General features: G+C 40.4%; 2 protein-coding genes across 7 annotated transcripts in view; one reads left to right on the top strand and one right to left on the bottom strand.

Annotated features, from left to right (window-relative positions):
• The window catches only part of LOC143153346 (uncharacterized), a 280,260-nt gene that overhangs the window by 78,703 nt on the left and 178,544 nt on the right, over nt 1-23,013 (top strand). The gene's annotated exons all lie outside the window — the stretch shown is intronic.
• The window catches only part of LOC143153347 (uncharacterized), a 171,901-nt gene that overhangs the window by 24,794 nt on the left and 124,094 nt on the right, over nt 1-23,013 (bottom strand). The window lies entirely within an intron of this gene.

The following is a 23,013-nucleotide window of genomic DNA, read 5'->3' as shown; positions in this document are numbered from 1 at the left end:
GTAGTATCGACCGTGGGCCTAAACAAGGCAGCACGTGCGGACAGACCTGGGTCAAGGTAAACATTTGGTGCAGATCTGTCCGTTAGCTTTTATGATAGGCCCGAGGAGCCCTTTACAGGGGGTCCTGCACGACGACCAGGTGTAAGGATGCATGGGGATGAAAGAGAGTAGATGTGGTGGAGAAAGTTAGGTATGCTTGGAAAAACGAACGATTAGGATGGCCGAACGTGACCGAGTGTCTGAAGTGAGAGAGACTGAGGAATAGAATGAAAGAGAATGAATGGGCATGACTATATAAAGTGCGAAAGGGACGGTTGACAGGACAGTATGTCACAGACGGTTGACAGGACAGTATGTCACAGACGGTTGAGAGGACAGTATGTCACAGACGGTTGACAGGACAGTATGTCACAGACGGTTTACAGGACAGTATGTCACAGACGATTGAGAGGACAGTATGTCACAGACGGTTGAGAGGACAGTATGTCACAGACGGTTGACAGGACAGTATGTCGTAGACGGTTTACAGGACAGTATGTCACAGACGGTTGACAGGACAGTATGTCATAGACGGTTTACAGGACAGTATGTCACAGACGGTTGACAGGACAGTATGTCACAGACGGTTGACAGGACAGTATGTCACAGACGGTTGAGAGGACAGTATGTCACAGACGGTTGACAGGACAGTATGTCACAGACGGTTGACAGGACAGTATGTCACAGACGGTTGACAGGACAGCATGTCACAGACGGTTGACAGGACAGCATGTCACAGACGGTTGACAGGACAGTATGTCACAGACGGTTGACAGGACAGTAAGTCACAGACGGTTGAGAGGACAGTATGTCACAGACGGTTGACAGGACAGTATGTCACAGACGGTTTACAGGACAGTATATCACAGACGGTTGACAGGACAGTATGTCACAGACGGTTGACAGGACAGTATGACACAGACGGTTGAGAGGACAGTATGTCACAGACGGTTGACAGGACAGTATGTCACAGACGGTTGACAGGACAGTATGTCACAGACGGTTGACAGGACAGTATGTCACAGACGGTTGACAGGACAGTATGTCGTAGACGGTTGACAGGACAGTATGTCACAAACGGTTGACAGGACAGACGGTTGATAGGACAGTATGTCACAGACGGTTGTCAGGACAGTATGTCACAGACGGTTGTCAGGACAGTATGTCACAGACGGTTGACAGGACAGTATGACACAGACGGTTGAGAGGACAGTATGTCACAGACGGTTGGCAGGACAGTATGTCACAGACGGTACAACACAGTGTGTCCAGAAGTTAGGACAGGACAGTGTGTCCTAAATGTAAGAGTACGACGTCGAGGGTATGTCCGGAGAGTGTGTCGCGGACAGTATGAGTAAGAAGACAATAAGACAATTAAAAGACGCACTAAGACGAAAAACCGGTACAAGACTTAAGCAACAAATACGATCAAGACGCGTGCCGAGGGCACAAAGACGGTTAGCTTAGTTCAATACGCGGTCGATCTACTTTAGTGGAAAGCGAAACCAATCTCCAACACTACGTTTAATACTAATATCACTGTAATATATAATATCCTTAAATATACTTCAATATACCGCACGAGTACAACAGTTATTTGGGGGCTCGTACGGGGATTAATAACTTCAAGATTCCTTCTCCAGTGATCCAAGGAGAAGGAAGAGAACAACAGTATCATCGTTTGAAGATCAGAAAATTATCAAAACTTATCTCGATCCGTAGATGGAAATTAAAGTTCCACGCGTAGGATTAAATCTCGTTCAAATTCTGAGAATGTCCACGGTGAATTTGGAATCGCAATCGTTTGACATTCGGTTGAAAAAAAAAGAAATTACGGCGAACAGGCCGAATGTTCCGTGAACACGAGAATGCATCCGTTCCGAAAGGCATGTGTGTCTCTTTAATGTCGCGAGGGTGTGTGCATTCTTATCGTAACGACAGCGGTAAAATAAATTCACGACTCTCGAAAATGTTGCTGCGGTGTACGGAACGTGGGTAGTCGTACGAGCAACTGCGTGGCAGCACGTACGCGGATCTAATTTGAATCGTGGCCGAAATATTAGGTGGATTTTACGAGGATCGTAGGTTCGTCCGGCTGTCGTCTTGGCCATTCGTTCATCCACCGTGTTACAGTTTATGGTATCGCCTTTACGACGCCAGCATCTGGTGTACGTGACACCTTCGATGTTCACCGGGTATTAAATCAACGGCTCGTAGCCCGTGTTTCAGGTATTCGGCCAGAAGAAACCGGTCGTCCAGTTTACAGGGTGGATACACACGTGATTCCGTGTCCAAAATTTCCTCCACGTTCATGGACACACACCCTCGGACGGTGATAGATTCCGTTCGACCGAACATACACATCCCGGGCCCAGATACATCGGTCCTCCATCGGGATATCTATCACCCGGTCACGGCGATCGAATAAAATAAATAATATTACCAATCGTATCTCAGTCGTGTTATTCGACAGTCGCGTTACTTATCCCGGTAAGGAATCCGGAGACTTCGAAGCTATTCTCAGGTGGTCAACGATGCTTGTTCTTCGTTTTCTCGCAGCACATACACAGGCTTAAATCTCACTGGCGTTTGAATCGTATCACGAACAGGATTTCGAATCAATTGGACTCTGCAACATTGCTGGGAGCAAAAAATCACCCGGCCGTGTTGCGCGACACCTAGGTGCTTTCGTTTGAAAGATACTTGGAAAATTCATGTTTAGCGTTTAAAAGATATATTGTATTAGCGAATATTGTATACTTTCGAACATTTAGTATTTGTAGGATTGATTCTGTTTCTAAAAACGTAAGTTCTTCGTGTCTGATTTGTTGATCCCCGTACGAGCCTCCAAAAATTTCTTATACCCGTGTGGTGTGTTGGTGTATATTTACGTATATTATATGTTACAGTGTTATTAGTATTAGACGCGGCATTGGCAATTAGTTTCTCTTTTCACTAAAGATGGATTGACTGTGTATAAGACTGAGCTAATCGTCTCGATGCCCTGGACACGCGTCTTTATCGTCTTCGTTGTTTACGTCTTTTTCAAGTCTCTCGTCTTAGCCCGCCTTTTCAACTCTCCTTTCTTACTACGTCTTTAATCGTGCTGTTACCCATTCACACTGTTACATACTCTTCGTTCTTATTACGACATACTACGACGTACTACGACATACTATGACATGCTACGACATGCTACGACATGCTACGACATGCTACGACATGCTACGACATGCTACGACATGCTACGACATGCTACGACATGCTACGACATGCTACGGCATGCTACGATATGCTACGACATGCTACGACATCCTACGACATGCTACGACATGCTACGACATGCTACGACATGCTACAATATGCTACGACATGCTACGACATGCTATGACATCCTACGGCATCCTACGACATGCTACGATATGCTACGACATGCTACAATATGCTACGACATGCTACGACATTCTACGACATTCTACGACATGCTACGACATGCTACGACATGCTACGACATCCTACGGCATCCTATGACATGCTACGACATGCTACGACATGCTACGACATCCTACGACATGCTACGACATGCTACGACATGCTACGACATGCTACGACATGCTACGACATGCTACGACATACTGTGGCATACTGTTTCCAAAACGTTTCTCTCGCACCCTATATAGCCACACGAATTCATTCCCTTTCATTCTAATCCTCAGTCCCTCTCACTTCAGACATCCGGTCACGTTCGCCCATCCTAATCGTTCGTCTTTTCCAAACACTCTTCATTTTCTCCGAACCACATGTATTTCCTTTCGTTCTCCTCCATTCCCACGTTCGGTCGTCTCGCAAGACCCCCTGTAAAGGTACACTCGTGCCTTCCAGGAAACCTAGCGAACAGATCGGCGCCAAGTGTTCACCTTAACGCAGGTCTATTCACACACCATATCTCTTCTAAGCCTGCGCTCGAAGCAGGCCCAAGCGAACACGGAAAATCCGATACCACAGATCACCATTGATCAGTGCTCACCCTTGTACATTTGAAAAATCTAAAAATAACCATCAATGTTACAGCAATAATCAAACTTTCGACTCACAATTTTCGTAATTTAGTTCGACCAACATTTCAACCGAAGTGAAAAGTCAAAAATTTCCGTAGCTAGGTTTAAACGCGATTTCCCTTGTTGAACTGCAGGCAGAATCCACGCCATCCGAGGATCCATAATTCTCGTGTGTATTCGCGAGCGGAGCATCGTAAAGCCAAGCTCGTATGCGCGCACGCATGAATGCACGTGAAAATGCGCGATAAGAATCGGTTCCTTTTCTTTCTTTCTTTTCTTTTTTTTTTTTTTCTTCTTTTTTTTCACTCTTCCGCCGCCGACGAACCGACCGTTGGTATTTTTCACTCGGAGAAACGGCTGCAGTAGTAAAAGCGTTTCTTGGTCAGACGTCGGTGGTTAGTTTTATGGAGAGACTACGCCACGTCGGCGCATTCGAGCGGATTTCATCGAGGTGCGTTTTCAGATTTTTTTTCTTTCTTTTCTTTCGCCCCGAATCTCGACGCTCGGCGTTTTACCGGGCGCACGAAATCATTTGCGTTATCGTAAAATTTCGGACAACTTAGCCAAAAAAGCACGAGAGAGAGAGAATTCCTCGGCCGGTGGGGCTCCTTTGTGCCGGCCACGTGATCCTTGATCTTTCCTTTCTCCTTTTTCGCCCTTACTTCATTCCCTCTGCAGTCCGGCCCTTTTCAATTGCTACTCCCCGTTTCTCTCGTCTCTCGGCATTCCTTCGCACATCTTCCCGACGTACAAAGGACTCGGATCCTTGTATAGAAAATACCAAAGCTTCTGTGGATTGCTAAAGGGCCGCGCTGAAAAGCATACCTCAGATTCAGGAGCAGTATTTACGCGCAAATAATATCTGGTGATTTTCCGGCACCCTTAAGGGGCTTTGCACGCCAAAGGAGAAAGTGTAATTGCACGGAAAACGTTAACAAATTGGTGAAATATTATCGATACGTCGAATCGAAATCGTGTTTACTTGTTTCTACAATTAAGCAACAGCCGCGTGAAGAACGACATTTTACGTAATTTTTTAAAATTATGTTTTTAATAACGAGAAGACAATAGGACTGAAACGCTGCTCCTCAGTTTTCGGGAACGAAAAGAAATTGTAACGTTACTTTTTTTAACGATATTGGTTATCAAATACAAGTGAACGATCACAAAATAATGGGCAAGTAGCAATTTGAGTAATTAATTGTCTGTACTGATACGGAGAATCTAAATTGCTCGCATATTTTTTTAATCTTAAATGAGTAACTATAAATTTCATTCTCGTTTCACGTTCTTACGTATCGTTGAAACCATGGCTCGAATTAAACGCAATATTCCGTGGATTAATATTTTTAATATTTTTGGATAATACTGTTTTGGTATCGGACACGTTCATCGTAGTACTTCACTTGCGCGTGTAATTTTACTTATCGCATATTTATTTAGGTTACACACGCATGGTGAATTTTACGGTAAAATAATAAATTAAAATAAATATGTACAGAAAATTGTACATGGTATCGCTGTCCCAATCGCTCGAATTGGTGGGGGGATAAGAGGAGAATTTTAAATAATATTCATCGTGTCTCTCTGAAACCGTCAAAGGATAACACGTTAAAAAATTTCATATTATATTTAATTTTCGATGGTGATAACAATATTAAACAATATTCCCTTGATTTTTGTCGCACGGAACTGTTAAATAAGAAAAATAAAAATAATTTCTCAAACATTCGTGAGAGTAAAGCAGTCCACACACTGACGATGCAAAGTATCTCAAATATGTACATTCCCTAAGTGAACCCTTTTCTAGTTCCTGTTAATATTATCTTCCATGTTTGTGTACAGTTAGTGTAAACATGTTCACAGTGTGTACTTGTAAGCACTCGATGCAATGTAATGTAAAGAGGTACATATATCTACTCGTTCAAGGATGTGTCATGAAACGTGTTAGATCTGGCCGATCTGTAGGCATGTATTAATATTCATTTCCCAAATCGGACAAACAAACGTCCGTTGATATATGGACGGCCGTTTGTATAGGTACGACAGTCACGTGTCTCAATAAGGTTCAAATTGTTTCTAAATATAACATAGAATTGATTCGTACAGGAATGTAAATTTCAAACGCAACGTTTCAATGTTTACTTAGTCCTGTACAATTATGTATCGTTTACGTTGAATAGAAAGAATATTACCAAAGAGGACCGAAAAAATTACACGATAAAAATGTTCACAATAATCGACACTACGTTGTTTCTAGAGTTCGCGAACTCGTAAATAAGGATCTAGCGTGTGTCAATGACCATTTATATCCTACAGCAAATTTTTTTAATTATTACACAAGAAGCTCCACTTCTCACAATTGAACGTGAGTCGAATGTAAGAGCGTGTCTTAACATTGCGAGTTGGTTCTTCGTTAGCACTGAAAGTGTTTTCTTTGTGTTCGATACGAGAGTTTTTACTCCGATCTGGTCTTACAGCAGTCTCGACTAGTCTTGCAAGAAAATGATACAATTCTTTCTGCACCGAGTATTAAATATTCATTCGTTGAGAGCTCGATTTTGACCTACACGCTAAGAGCTCGACGCTCTCCCAACCGTTTCTCGACCACCTCTGGCCTACAGAGGTCAGTGCGACATAAAACTATACAAAGTATATAGTTCTATAGTATATAGTCCTCCGAAGAGGACTCTGCGAAATAGTATTTTCGACGGACACTAATCCTGCGAATAGGATTTTCCACAGTTCCAGCGAGCGAGAGAGATTTCTAATCGGTTCGTTTCTCGAGGTAATTTATTTAGTCGGTGGTGAATTACAGAAAATTCCTCTTGCGGAGCAACGAATACACCCGCAAGTGTACAAGAATAGAGAACAAGAAAATCGAGTATGTACAGGCAATGTCGTAGCGCGCCCTTACAAAGCGCTACAACCAGCGACAGATGTTTCATTCGTGTTCACGATTTAATCGCAGACACGGAGCAAACGGTTTGATCGCGATAGTAAACCAAATTACGTGCAGGGACGGAACAGACTACTAAAACACATCTTGGCCTTGTCATTGCTGCCGGCAGTGATTCGTACTTATAACGTAGAGAAGTCTTCGACACCCCTCCTATGAACGAACTCGCTTTGGACAAGTTCTCGAAGCAACAATGATTCGGAGGAGTCCGTTGAAATACATATTACTAATACAGATGACTAATCGAGTCATCTGTCTACAGTCTAACCAATCCGTAACTTAATATATGTATATCCGTAAGAACCGTTTGTTGTGTCTTATACTCGGTCTTATTTCTTTCTTCTTGTTTCGGAAAATACAGCGATTGTACAGATTTTTGTACAGTTTCTAATAATGTACAATATTGTACTCTGGTGGTTATTAAAACTCGATGAGTTTATTTAAGCAAAATTGAACCGAGTCCACGATTCGAGTACGATTCGAAGACATGAAAAGTGGTCGGTTCAAAGGGAACCGTCGAGTCTTCTTTCGAATCGATTCGATTTTTCTTGTACAATTTCCTCGCGGCCGGAACAAAGAAATTTCCATTCATACGGGAGGAGAACGTCCACCGAGTCGCTGGACAAGCGGTAAACGCGTTAAGAGCCGGCACAAAGAAACAACACCGACAAACGTGGTCCCGTGTGGCTTCGAGTGAATTCCAGACGTGGTCACTTGACTCGAGGTATGCCCTTTATCCCACCGTAACACGTACAGAGACGAGCGGGCTCGAGTCCCGCCGCGTGCTTGCCACGAGCCGATCCTCGTTCCTCTTTCCTCGAACGATCGATCGATCGCGCCAGGAAGCAGACGGCCACTTTAGAATGACTGTGCCGCGACAAATTATTCAGTGGTCGCCGATGTCTCCTTGTTAACGATGTATGCGCGTTGGATATTTCAGCCATATGGCGGTTCCGTGGCGGTGGTTTTCGTAAGAATTATATCGAGAACGGAATCGACTGCTTTCGATCGTTCCCGTTGAACGGAAAATCTGATCACCGGAAGTGGCTACGGAACAGAGAAAGGAACATCGTACCTCTCGGCCGTGTAAAACTCATTGTGGCCAGTTTGCGATTCACCGACCACGATCGCAGATGCATTATACGAGTACGATTAATTTGAGACGAAACGAAATATTTCAAAGAACATTTTTTCGGTATACCAATCGTTGTGTAACGTTACGCGACGTGTGTATATGCGTGGAATCGAGGATATAAAATTTGTATTAACTTTGGAATTATAAATGTCAATTTGGTATATTTTAATTTATACTCTTATTACCGCAATTTTTCGGGAGAATTATTCAAATGGAGAACTAATTATATTCTCTTACTAGTTCTGATGTTAGAGAGAAATTGTTCTTTTGAATAACATTGTGTAATTTTTCTTGGCACCGATTTGCAGACACCAAGACCAAATATTTGAAGAAACGTGTGGTTAATATTATATGACGAAAAAAAATGTGTTTTAAGTACGCACTATTGGTTATTTTTAATTTAAAGCATGTTATTTCGTGAAAGAAATTTCTATTGAAACTTTTTTTTATTAAAACACTCCGATTGATTTATGAGGTACACAAATAATTAAGAATAATAAAAATAGACTGCAAAATTGAACACATCGTACCGTGGATTTAACACGCATGTCTATCCTAAGGGTTGAAACGGTGAAGATTCAATGCGTTGCAATTTGCTTACGGCGAATTGGAGCTGCGCAGATTTCGCTTTGTAAATCTGATATGCGTAATATTAATTTAGTCCTGATCGGTTATTAGTGTAATTACACGGTCATCGATAAAGGCGGTGTATGTAAATTTAACCGAATTATTGGTGCGCTGTACACACAGCTGTGTCGCTGTGAAACGCACACTGGTGCAGCTACGATGTGGCAATAATGTTCACGAATGTTTCTTGCAATGAATAATATACGTACCTTTGTGAATTATTAACGATGTGGCTAGCGCGCGTATAGGGTGATTTTTATAAAGTTACTCGTCCCAATGTCCGATGAGGTAATCAATTTCGGATCAATTTCTTTGTTCTAAATAATATGTGGTATAATTTATTATGTTGTAAATGATTAATACTTTGACAATAGCTGGATAACAGTAAATAACGCGACTACGATACAATTCTTTACAACGCTTCACGACTCTTTGCTCGATTTGACACTGCCCTTTCTTCTGAAAAAGAAGAGGCCCTTACCCTCTTTTTCATTGGGTCTGCTCAGACCCCTACTTTCTCTTTTATTACTCTCGATCGTTGCTCGTCAAATGCTGTCTTAAAGCTACGTTTTTCTAAACTTACAGTAAGCTAAAATTACGATACTACAAATATATACTTTTCAGTGTGTAAACAGATTTAGACAGTTTGTGAAACAAATTCGACGACCAATGGTACAATATTGATTAACGTAACAAGCACACCAAAGAATGATTGTAAAGTTACACGTACTGAAGAGCTAAAAGGAATTTAGCTAAAACCTCTGGATGGAATTCAGATTCAGTGACTAGAATTTTTAAACAAAGTCATTTTCCTGTCTGTTAGAAATTCGTATTATGTAAACTAAACGTTTATTAGCATTTTTTGAAGTTCTCTGTAGTACCTTTATATTATTGTCAGATTGGAAATTAAAATTTTCAGGTGTATGTATTTTCATCAATATGTATTTTTTAGATTACTTCATTGTGTTTGTATAATTATGAGAATGATATCACATCAGTACCAACCAGTTAATTAACTAGTATTAAAATATATCAAATATATCAATGCATTTTACACTTTTACAAAAATATCGATACATTGTTTATGAAGGGGATCTTTTAACGAGTCCTCGTATAATCAAGACATCTGATCCAATGCAGATCGTAATTCTTTCCAAAACATTTTCAGTTTTCCACTTTATCCATTTGATACTTTCTCAAAAGTATCGTTAAGTTTATATCGTGTACCGATGTGTTTTTAAAGAATGCGATACCTATTAAAATGTTACGTAATTATATATTTTAGTTACAAACGTTTCTTTCATCCATGCCGTGATTTTGTACCGAATAGATTTTTTTATTTATGTTGTTGCATTTACAATAGCATCTATAGCTACTCGGTATTGTATAATATAAGCATCGATCGATCGTTCATTAGGAAACTACGAGTATCCAAAATTGCTACCTTGTGTCCGATATTTCGACTCCTTTAAATACTCCCTGATAAATATTTTAGCATAGAATTGTTCGAGTGTCATCGATATCTAATCGTATCGGTTTCAGTCGTACATCCAATCCGCTAGAATATAATATCATAACGTAAACGCTACTGGATGGATACCGGATAATAATGGAGACGGCGGTATTGTTCTGGCATTAGTCATAACGTAATTGAACGATTGTCAATAAAGACGTTGGATTTCTGTGTTACCGTCACTCACTCCCTTATGTGTGAAACGGGCATTTATGTCACCCGTTCGGTGCAGTGTGTCATGATTTTGAATCTATTCGCGAACCAGTACTGTCGTTCTCATCGCTATGCAATACCTAACTCCGATTGTTCACTGTGGGTTCTAGTAATATCTATGCTTTAGGAGCTGTACGACTAAATGATACTGACAAGTGTTTCGAGCGACAAAATCGAGTAAATGTTTACATCGAGGTACCGCCGGCGAAAGAAGAGTAATGAAGAATGAATGGATTCTAATAATACACGTGACACGAATCAGAGATGGACAGAATTTCACCCGAATAATAGACGACGAATACAAGCTCTGCATAGCGATTTATCAACAAGGTTTATTCGATGGAACAATTATGAGGATAAGTTTTTATTTGTTCGACGTGAAACATAATTCGATCGTACGAATCAGATTGTAATTTTCACTAAACGAATATCTACATCGGATATCTTTCATCTTTAATCCTTGAACGAAATTTTTGTCCAGATAAGAACTTTGCAAGTCTCGGACACGAGTGCGCAAGATGTTCGAAAGTGCAGTGCAATCGAGAATCGAGAGCAGAGGATTAACCGAGAGTCAAAGAAAGAGTTAGTTGCCAGTTTAGGAGAGTCAGTAGTGGTCCGAGGGTTCTGGAGTGCACTGTCAGAGAGTTACAAATAGTTGTTCGACTTGAAATTTATTAAAATGTAGTTCAGGTTTGTCATTGTACATTGTTATCAAAACAAAAAAGTTCTTTTGCTCGAACCTGTCTACGAGACAAGCGTTTTTCTACATCACGAATTAAGGTCGTATATACGGACACTCGTATTTAAGTATAAAAACCTAAACTGTCGGTTCATTCTAGGCGGGGTTGGTAGCGATTTTTATCTCGAGCGACAGCTGAGCGTCACGTGTACTGTCTGACGAGGTAACAGAACACACCGAGAGTAAGCGAGATGGTGCAACATTAGACGAGTCTCGCATTACATATGCTTGTGGCCAGAATTTCAAAACGATATTATTCACACATATGTTGGTGTATCAACGTCTAATGTGGAATACAAATTTTCACGTTTCATTGTATTTTTATAATAATATCAGTAGATTGACACATTGTCGTTAAAAATGATTTCAAACACGACCTTACCAAATTATTTTTAACGGTACATTGCACAAATCATTTCTGTGCAATATTGCATTGAAATTTCGGTCGTATCCAATGCAAGACTCGCTCACTATTGCTCTATCTCGTTAACTCTCGGTGCTTTCTCACTTTCTTCTGTTTATAGCTACACGCAATACTTAATTCCAGTTTGAGATCAAAATCGCTACCTACCCCGTATTCGAGTAAACTTCGTTCCGTCGTTATCACTCGAAAGCGGGGTACAGTAATACGAAAATCATTTCAAAGGTTCCTGAACCTACTTACATTTACACAATGCTTTTTCCTTCGTTAAGCTAACTGCCACCAAAGTACGGCGGCTCTTCTTTGGGTACACACTGTACATTATTATTTCTCCAGTCCCCGTATTGGTTTAATATCGCTTCAGCAACGCGCAATAATTTGTCAGATGTGTACCGGTGCGCTCTCGGTGCTTCCGACCGATCCGTATTAATCCCCAATTACACTACAATTATAACGAACTAACCGAGTTTGCTTTGACTAGCGCTCTTCGATTAATGGAGCTGCGTGAAACGCGATTTCGCTATGACGAGGTAGATTCGTAGATAGAAAAGGCCACGAGTGGATCGCTCAATTTTGTCGTACGGGTTTCGTACGGTGTCGAAGCTAATAAATCCGAACAGTAACCCCTACCTCTTACTAGCTCTTCTAAACATCTGAGCCGTGTCTTCGTCACGACCTTGAACCGACCATTCCCGTTCATCACGAGTCAGATCGATGGATACAGGTGATGTCGGCTCGGGAGTCCTCGCGTCGTACGGTGAAGTTCTTTATCAAGCGTTTTCAAAAGAGTAAGGACTCGAAGAGATCCCAGGATTCTCTCATCCAGCCCTCCGTCCCCCTCCCTAGGCCGTTGGCTGTCTATCAAGCCTCCTTTTTCACCGCTTCCCTATCTGTTTCCGTTCGTTTCTCTCAGCTCGCCCTGCGAGAATTGGGGATTTGCGGTTTACCGGGAGCGTCGCGAGTGCCAGACGCAAAAAACAAATGAACGAGCCACGAAGGGTAGCGCGCGAAAGGGTGGCGCGGGGGTGGTGTAGGGGGGTGATGGAAGCGCGGGAGCCCGGATCTGGAAACTCGTATCGTCTCACTTCTTTCCGTTCCTTTTTTTCTTCGACCCCTCCTCCCTCCGGCTCGTTTCTTTCTCTTCTCGCGAACTCGCCCGTTCTTCCCCCTCCTTACCTCCCTCCATCTCAACGTCTTCGTGCGATGCAGGTTCGGTTCTCCAAGAAACACCTCTCTTCTATTTCTGTTTCAACTTCGACTCCATCCAACCACCTCCGCCGCCACCCTTGGTGCCTCTGTTTCCGCGAGTTATCGCCGCCGGCCGATAAATTCGAAACAAACGAAAGGAAAACAACGGCTGCACTTTGCAGGCGTTCGCCGCGCGCGCAAGGTTTAACAATTATTTTAATTTTATTCCTATTGTCGGGCCAACCGCGTTTAAACGACCTCCCGCTGAATCGTTTCGGCCCTCCTCAGAGTGTAGTTTCCATCGACCTTGGAGTCTTGGTCGAATGGTTCAATGGGCTGACTGTAAGGTTATTTATAGCTTCGAGACTTGACTCTTCGAAGAAAGCCGCGAAGAATTCGACAATAAATTCTTTCACGAATTATCGTGCAAGCGAATCGAAATTAAGGAACGAGCTGGTCGTTGCGTTTATGTTCAATATGAGCGTGCTTATATATGTGTGTTCTTTAATCCTTGATGTACCATTTCTGGGTCTTTTCGGACCCAGAGTTTTGCATTGCTCGATTATATTGATACAATTTTCTTTTAGGAAGTAAGAAAGTCACTATAAAGTGATCGAATTTTTGTTCGAAATATTTGCGCGAGTAAGATCAGGTTATGGGTCCGTTTGGACCCACGCGTGGTCTGGATCTATTGCGAGGATTAAACGTTTCGATCTCGTTTGGTTCACGGACCATTTTCAGTGACGATTAGGAACTCTAATTCGTAGTGTATCAATCACGATTTTAATCGGTCAATTAAATTCCTTTTCCCGGAGCTGACAACGCTTCCGAGCTGAAGGGATTAAAAAGCAAGGACGGGAGATAGGGAATTGCGTTTAGCTCTGACACTGTTATTGGATATGTCAGCGAGGATTTTCCAGCAGAGCTTGTCTCAGACGCCTGGACACTTGGTATTAGGGCAAAAGAGCTGTTCGAAGGAATCGGAGATTGCTCGAAAACTGCGGATACAAGGACTCGTGGAAAACGAAGTCGTTCTCAGTTTGAAGTAAATATTTCACGACGTGTAGCCTCGTTGCAGATATCGAACGTATTGAAGTAGAAATTTCGAAACCTTGCGTTGCTTCATCAACTCTTGTACCTCTTCCAAAACAGCTTTACAACTCAAATACTCGACATTCGATAGTCACTTCGGAAACCAGAAACTGTTCGCGTTTATTGCAAACTCTAGTCTATACTCGTTACAATGCTGCACCAGATTGTCACGATTTCTGTCTATCGGGAGTCGTGAACTTACCATTTTCCAGAACCGATGACTCACTGAAAGTATAATAAAATTTGTATATATTTTGCTTTGTAATTGTGAAATTGTTTTAATAGAATGGATCAAATTCTTTCTATGGAAATGATACTAGACGTAATCGTATTAGAATGTTTCTAATTTGAACGAACAATATGTAACTAGCAAAGGACCTGTGAGGTGTGTAATATATTTGCACAGATATAACATCTATGTAACCGAACGACGAATATACACTATGGACATTGTTATTAGTACGAATAAATTTTACCGAAATCTGTTAACCTTCGATAGAGACGTTTATCGATGAAAAAAGTTTGCGTCGAACATGCTTGTTAGAACTGCATCGTACATGTTTCGACAAAACTGGCGATTGTCGGTTCGGGATTGTTTTCTTAAAAAATGAAAATTGTATTCAATATTATTTTAACTAGAGAAAATTATATTTTATTTAGTAAGAGAAAATATAATTTATATATTGTATAATTTTTTCTTATTAACATAATACTGACATACTCAAATGTAGTAAAAAGTATCAGTTGTATAACCTTTCGCAATGAAGTTTAAATCAATTCGATTAACTTTATCTCGCTCACTGTTACTATTAGGTGGACCGGAATGTAATGTCGTTTCTGCGCATGTCACTATTTGATTGTCATTTGTCAGCTCATTGTGTACATTAAAGTCGTAGCAAAGACATTCTGAGGTTATAGTGACTTGTTTAGTTGTAAATAATTAAATTTAAAATTTATGTATTTGAATTTAATGTCGGGAAACGACATTACTTTCCGGTCCCCCTAATAAATATAATATTATAAATATAATATTAGGTGGACCGGAATGTAATGTCGTTTCTGCGCATGTCACTATTTGATTGTCATTTGTCAGCTCATTGTGTACATTAAAGTCGTAGCAAAGACATTCTGAGGTTATAGTGACTTGTTTAGTTGTAAATAATTAAATTTAAAATTTATGTATTTGAATTTAATGTCGGGAAACGACATTACTTTCCGGTCCCCCTAATACTTTCCACTCTCATTCTCGATGTATGAAAATTGAATTTTCAATAACGTAACCCTCTCTCGTAAGGTCACGTTTCAATGCCACGCCTGTGACAACCCGATTGGCGGTACAGTGTTTAGAAATAAACCCTGATAGAGGAGCATCGTTGTTGAATATTCGTGGAGCGTTTGTGCGTTGCTGGAAAGTTTTTCGACATTTTTTGGGAATCCGGTGCCTCAATCGCGCGTGACTCCAAACATGTTTTCCATACGGTGGCCTACGAATCGTAATACATTGAACGCGACCGCACGTAAACGGGTACGTGAGGATTCGCTGGCGGCCGTCAATGGACAAATATTTCCCCAGTGTATCCGATCAAGTGTCGTGCGGCAAACCGGTGAAAGGAAATTAAACAGAGCCAATATTAAAAACGGGTCGATCAATCTGATCGCGTGTCGCGTCGCAGCGTTCCAAGCTGGCGGAACAATCAGACTGACGGAACCGCAGGAGGACGTGGAATATTTCTATTGATTTTCGAACAAACAGAGAGATAAATGCGCGCCGTGTCCACGCACCGATAGATAAACTACGTGCCTACGTTACTGTACTCCTCCAGCATGCACAAGGTTTATTAAATTCGGACTTTTAACGAAACGTATCGTCCGAAGAAATGCAAAAACTTGGCGAGAGGCAACGGTTTGAAAACTACTTGAACCGAAACGCAACGATTAAAAATAAACCTGTACTCGATCAGAGTTCAAACGTTGATGTAAAAATTGGCGCATTCTCGTCAGCTTACAGCATCACTCGGTAAACACTGTCTCCTGATCTTATTCCGTTTTGCTTCCAAAATCCTGAAATTTCTCGGCATTTCCTCGATCCCCGATAGCCTATCAATTTATTTCTATATCGACGTTCAAATTCTAACAGAGTACACTCAGCCGATGGATTCTTGCCAGCTAAGTGGCGAATGGCTCTGTTCACGCTATCCCCATTCCTTCTAGCCGCGCGTTTGTGTTTCGCGCGCCAACGATGCGCGACACGGATGCGCGACGTTAACCTTAAAATGAAAGCGAAGTATGCATATGCAGAGTCTCGTGTATATTGCATATTCTATACACTTCGATGTATTCCACACGTTCGATTCTGCATATTCTAATACGTTCGATATATACAAACGTATCGAATACGTGTAGTATATTTGCGGGTGTATCGTTTAAGTAAAATGTGCAAAATATTGATATTGGAATTTACTCTCGAAACGAAACGTATTTCGAAAATAATAATTTAGTTAACGGATCTCTGATTTTCTATAGGCGATACGTTTTACAGTGCTTATTTTTAAACCGAAACTCTGAATTAACTGAAAATTGTTTCAATAACTGCAAATTGTTTCTGTTGCTGCAGAAATTCATGTTTCGTTTCACTCTTTACCGGAAACTGACCATTAGTCGGGGACTTATAATTGTAGGTGAGGTCGAAAATGCCGAGTTTACTAACAGCACGGCGAAAGTTCTGTCGGATGACTGTACGTCTGACGTAGGACGTCAGACTGTTTTTCGAACAATTTTCAACCACCGCCTATATTTAACATTCTCATATAAGTTAGTTGAAACCAGTTTCTCGCCGGTACAGAATAGGTACGATTCGAGTAACGTCGGTTAATATTTCACAGTTAATTGTCTTTGTTATTTCCAGTACAAGAACGGTTTTAATAGTTTATCTTTTAGTCATTTGTTGGGACCACGTATTCTTGAATCTACTGTTGTAATTTATACAAATCACCGTTGATCCAGTGTAACGTACTTGCCTGTACGGACTTTTTATCGTCAATATAATTATCCCAATCGCTTTAAACAACTTGAAAAACATGTTAGAAATCAGCCAGGACTCGATTGCAATCTCACAAAAAACACCGTGCAATTAAGAATGAAAATACACATAATGTGTTATTAGAAAATTGTTATTAGAAAAAGTTGAAGTGTTTCGAAGGCTACACGATATATGTTACATTTTCGTTCGCGAAAGTACCAAAGAGATTTCAAGGTCGTCAATTTCGTTTCAAAGAAATTTCAACGACCGTAGCCAATCTGGATCGTTCAAGTTACAGGTAACAATGTTACTAAAAACACCACAACTTCTTATAGTAACATTTTTCGATACAGTCGATATTTCTGAAAATATTCGGTCGCCTTGCTTCACGCGATCCCATTTCCCGACATCGATGTACTCGTTCATGGCGATCTGGGACACAACGATTAAAAATCGCTCGGGAATCGTCTCGCGGCGAGTTCCAGACGCTAGGAAACAACAAGAACTCGTCGCACTCGAAAACGTTTAACGTTGAAACGTCCGTTTCGAGTTTCCGCCACGGTGTGCGTGTAACCCGTTCAGGAAGATAGCGCAAAGTGGCAGAGAAACGGGAAATGGTTATTACTCGCACGCATTTTAGTCGTGGCCAGGTATCCTCTAGTAGGTAGGGTAGCGCGAGGGTAGGAGGACGACGGTCATAGCTTCCCGAGAGTACATCATAAAAATGGAGACGCTCATAAAATTGAGGGAGTGCAACGGCATTCATGAAACGGGATCCTGGGCTCCGCTCGGTTGCCCGGCCTTTCAGACAGACGTTCCGGAAAGCAACATCGATAAATACAAACGCTTTTCGCACCGGTGGCAATCGGCCTTTATGAAATCGGCGTCGAGGAATCGAGCGGTCCCTCCGCTACCATCACCACTCTCCCTCGCTCACTACGTTTCTACTACTCCTCCTCCTCCTCCTCCACAAACCGACGCTACGTGTGCCAGCACTCGGGGGCTCTGGCCTGCCTCGAGATTATCGATTCGACGGCGTTTTCTGGAATACAAACGACAGCCACTTAGTCTTCTATCTCTTACGTAATTCCTGGCGGCGCTCTTATTGGGTTATTACTTTGATTTGTCGCTTCTTACATGGTTCCGTTTACGGACCACCGCGTTGGTACGCGTTCTGCGGGGGTAACGGCAGTTTTGGCACGTGTCGCCACTCGATATCGGGACATTGCATGCTCGCGCGGAGAGCGTAATGATTTTTGCTGGAACGAGCCGATGTACGCGAAAAGTCGGTATATGGTATGGTATATACTCCATGGGGTATGTCAGGTAGGACGGGTGTAAGCGCTAGAGAGTCTTCATCTGTAAGAGTTCCGATCCTGGAGTAGTTGGTATCTATTGTTCACTTATGATTATTTATTAATGGTTCAACTATTTATTTTAAATTTTTGAACTTCGAAAATCGATAAGTTAATGTACGGTCGTTTAAGGGAGATGTCAGGTAAGATAAGTGTCAACGTTAGAGGGCTCAGAGTTATCGTTTGTAAGAGGGCCATCTGATTCTGAAATAGTCTTTTTATTGTCTATTATTTATCAATGATTCAAGTATTTAGTTAAAAGTTTGAAAACTTGAATATCAGAATAGTAATTTTTTGCTCACCAATACGCTGTATTAGCAGAGTTTCAAATCATAGAAAGTAATAATTATTTACTAAAGACGTTAATTTAACATTTGTTTTATTTTGATTTCATTGCTTTCATAAACTTTTACTTCGAATCTCGATCAAAATTAATTTCTGTAGTTTATTTAATCGTTAATAATGTACAAATAAATGCGTATTGCAACAATAACATTCGGAACGTATGTACATATTAATAACAATCGCGTTTAAAAACAGACATTCACTGAAACTGTACACCTTTCCGGATTTCTCAATATTTTGATGTTTATTTATCACAATTATTAACAACCGTCATTGAACCATTCAATGATTATTGAAACAATAGCCTATTACAAATAAATGCTTAAAAGCCATCAATTTGTTGAAACATTCATTGAATATTTGTTGAAACAAAGGCAGTCGAAGTAATGGTAAATCACCTCCGGGGGAGTATAAATAGACTCCCCGATTGCCGAGAGTTTCATTCTCTCGGGAGTCTCCGAGGTGGACGGACGTCTCCACTTTGGGCATCTGGGCCCTCCATGAATCATTTGTAACCGGTGCTAATTGCTGATAGGTGGTGGTCAGTACTGACAACCATTCTATAATTTTTTTTATCTTAATTTTCTGTTTCATTCATTTGTTTTATTTATTCAGACATATCTGTATTTATTTTATGATTTTAATTTGTACTCGTTTTTCCATGTTTATTTTTTCTGTTACTACATCAATGTATTTAACCATTAACTCACATATACTGTATTAACTTTTTGTTCGTGTTTTGATTTGTTTAATATGTATTGTATATTTAATTTGATCCTCTTAGCTAGGTGTATCAGGAAACAATGACCGAAGAGGACGAAACTTTGATTCCATCTTCATCTAGATCGAACCTAGTAGAACAATAATTCTTCGTTGCGAGTAGTACCGATCTAACTGACTGTGAATTTAGAATATTATATTAATGAAATTTTTGTTGATTGAAATTTATTAAGAAATGCATCGCATAGTTTGGTGATTGGTGCTTACAGAAATATATGAAAAAAAGAAACAGGACCTTGAAGTATTGAAAAAAAGTCAAACATTATTTACACAAAGTGGACGTCCCCATTAAACCCCTCCATCGGCGTTGGTTATGTATATCTACGGTCCTGCTGTATCGAAACGAGCGAACAGTGGAACACATGGCGGCAAATCGCTGTACATGCGTTGTCAATGACTATTTTCTCGGCCTGCTCGAAATGTAAGTCGTTCTGACAATTTTTCCGGGCAGTTCTTCTTCGGAAATATCCTAGGTAAAGAACTTTTTGTAAAAATACAAGAATAATTCCGAGAAACTACACAAATCGATACTTTTTTAAACTTTGACGTTACTTTATAACTATTTAGGACCAAAAACATTAATAAATTGTATAGCACTATATTTGAGAAACTCTCCTCTATTTTTGAAGACCAATTGAAACTTTCTAACATTTTTCCTTTTGTGTAATACATTATTGTTGAAAATTCCGGGTTTTTACAAAAACTTCTGTTTTTCGAAAACCGGGGATGATGCAGCAACTCGACTTCCGGATTCTTGTTTGGGGAGTGTGGCTGTACAAGCATCATCAACTGGTTATTGGAAGGCACAAAAAAGTTTCAATTTGTCGGACAGTGTTTGATAGTGAGCGAATAAGGTACAGTATTAAATGTTTGTTACAAATACGACGGATATCAGAAACTATAGCCCTCCTCGATTGGACAGAAAACTATGTGCAAACATAATATATATATAATAATTATATAATAAAACGTATGCATAATAATTGTCGAAAAATATTAACAAAGAAACATTAGGATATGAGAATTAACCTCAAAATGTAACGTAGACTAAGAATCTGTGTTGAATCGATGAAGGTGCACGAGATCAATAATGATTACGAAAATGAATGAAAATCCAGGAATTGGATCCATTATGGTCCGGATAGAGGAAATAATCTATTTCTGCTTTGCGTTTATGTTATCGATGTCGCTAGAACAATGGTTCAAATATTCGTTCATTTCAAACAAAATAATTTGTTCCCGAAGAGGATAACCTTTAAACTCGTACATAATCCGATCGAGTAAATTTTACCTCTTATTGTTTCTTTAGATGCGAGCATTCTGTAATTTCGGTACTGATGAAAGATAAAACTAAAATCAATTTGTTTCAAGTGTGAAATAATCGATGTTCGTACGTGACGAGGGGGAGAACAGGTATCAATCAATCAACGCGCCGTAAATATCCGGAACTGTTTCGAACGCAATAGTCTGTTCATTAGGAGTTCTATAACGAAACACGTTCACCCTTTCGTGTCTTTCTCCTCTTCGGCGTTTGCATTGGGAATTAATCAGGCCTTTTAGAGCGCCAATAAACAGCTCGTTCAACCGGTCCGTTTCTTTTTTGTTTTTGTTTTTTTTTTCGTTTAAATTAGAGAACGAGCCCAGGAGGGCTTTGTATCTCAGTCGCGTGGAATCGTTCCACTCGAAACGTTAATTCCTCTCGATTACCGGGAACGTTTCAATAAAAACACAAGGAAAATTCTCGGCAAACGGTCATTAGCGAGCACGCATGTATCATTCATAACTCGGTAACGGGAACGAGTGGCGCGACAATTAGCCAGCTCCTGGCGCACGATCTGGTACCTGGTTAACGAATCCCAGCACGTAGGAAACGAGCAGGTTTTAAGCTCCACGTGAGACGCTAACCGCGACGATCTAATTATGCAATTTAAATTTGAATCAACGCGCGCGACCGATGTTAGAGACTCGGCCCACCGCATCTACATGTAGCGACGCTCGCTCGTTTCTAAGTGACCATAACGTGGCTGTCTGCGGGTTTTTGAACTAAGTCGATTCGAAGAAATAAAATACCAATGTTTAACATCAACGTCTGCGCGATTAATTATTATTAAATGATCTGTAAAGTTGTTGGTCTATTTTCTTCGAGCTCTGAGAAGAGGACTCTTATTTAGTTATAGGTTTTTTCTCTAGTCAGAATAAAGCTTTGGTGCTTGTATAAGGTATACGAAGGTAGGAAAAGAAAGGGAGAGTTTCATATCTCAGGCCTGCTAGTGGAATCATCGGTAAGGCATCCCAGCAGGGTCTGGTTTATACGCAGTGATATTGGAAGATTGGTAAGGATCGTTTGTATATAGATCGAAGCTGATACTTACGGGAAACGGTCGGTTTCCCTCTGGTGGCAAGTGTGGAAAGTGCAGCCACAAACCGAACGGTTTGAAAGAACTTTTGGTATCTGCACTGCATTTCTTCTTTCGAGCCGCTTGGCTCAATTCGAAACGTTCGATTTCTCTCAAGTTGCTCGGTTTATTCGAACGGTTTGATCCTTTACGAACAAACCGAACATTATTCGGTCGATGGTGGTGGTCGTAGTAATAGCAGTCGTAGTTTAAACAGTGATTCAAAATAAACTTCAAAAGAACACAAAAATTATTTTGTCTAACTTATTTCATTTATTCCATTGATTTTTTCATTTTTATTTTATTTTATACTTCTTTAAGAAGTGATTATTCGAAAACATAATTTCTTTATTATGTGCGCCGTTGATTATACAAGTTATTTAATTGTAAGTCGAATAATTTGCATTACAAAAAATGACCATGAAATTTAGAAAAAATGTTCTACGTAATCAATGGGTCCGAGTATTGTGAAGTCGATCCTGATCTGATCACTCACTCGTCACGTGCAGTCGTTGTATTCTGTACCTCGGCTCATTGTACGAACTATACTTTTACCTCGGTTTCTTTTTCAACCGACGTGACAATTTTCAAAAACGCGAAATCGATCGACGAAATGATTGAGATTTCGATCAGCATAGTCGTAAAAGTAAGCCGAATTTCATAAGTAAGGAGTGGTGAGCACTGTGCAATAGAATGGACCAAATAACCAGTGTTCCTATTGTATTGTAACGAAGTATACTGTTATATCAATATATTATAATTATTATTATCATAATATAATCATGTTACACCAAGTGTACTAGGTTGTTCGGAAACTCATTTCGTTTTTTCTTGGTGAAAATGAAACACGATTTTTTCAGAGCGTATAAACATTTTATTCAATTATATATTCTCCATTTTGGAGAACGAAATCACTTTCCGAACAACCCAATAATTAAGTGTACAGTTACACCTTATACCTGGTATACCAATTGTAGTTAGGTATACTGTTACACCTTTATATTTGGTGTACTAATACAGTAGGTGTACAAGTTACTTTAGAAGTCCCTTAGAAGTTACTTTAGAAGTGTAGAAGTCCCCCTTCTCCTTACACATGGGATTCACCTTATTTTTTCAGCTACGCTGGTTACGATT

This window comes from Ptiloglossa arizonensis, chromosome 12 (assembly GCF_051014685.1).
Source record: "Ptiloglossa arizonensis isolate GNS036 chromosome 12, iyPtiAriz1_principal, whole genome shotgun sequence".
Classification (NCBI taxonomy): domain Eukaryota; kingdom Metazoa; phylum Arthropoda; class Insecta; order Hymenoptera; family Colletidae; genus Ptiloglossa; species Ptiloglossa arizonensis.
Note: the sequence above shows the minus strand (reverse complement) of the source record. Positions and strands in the feature narration are given on the sequence as shown.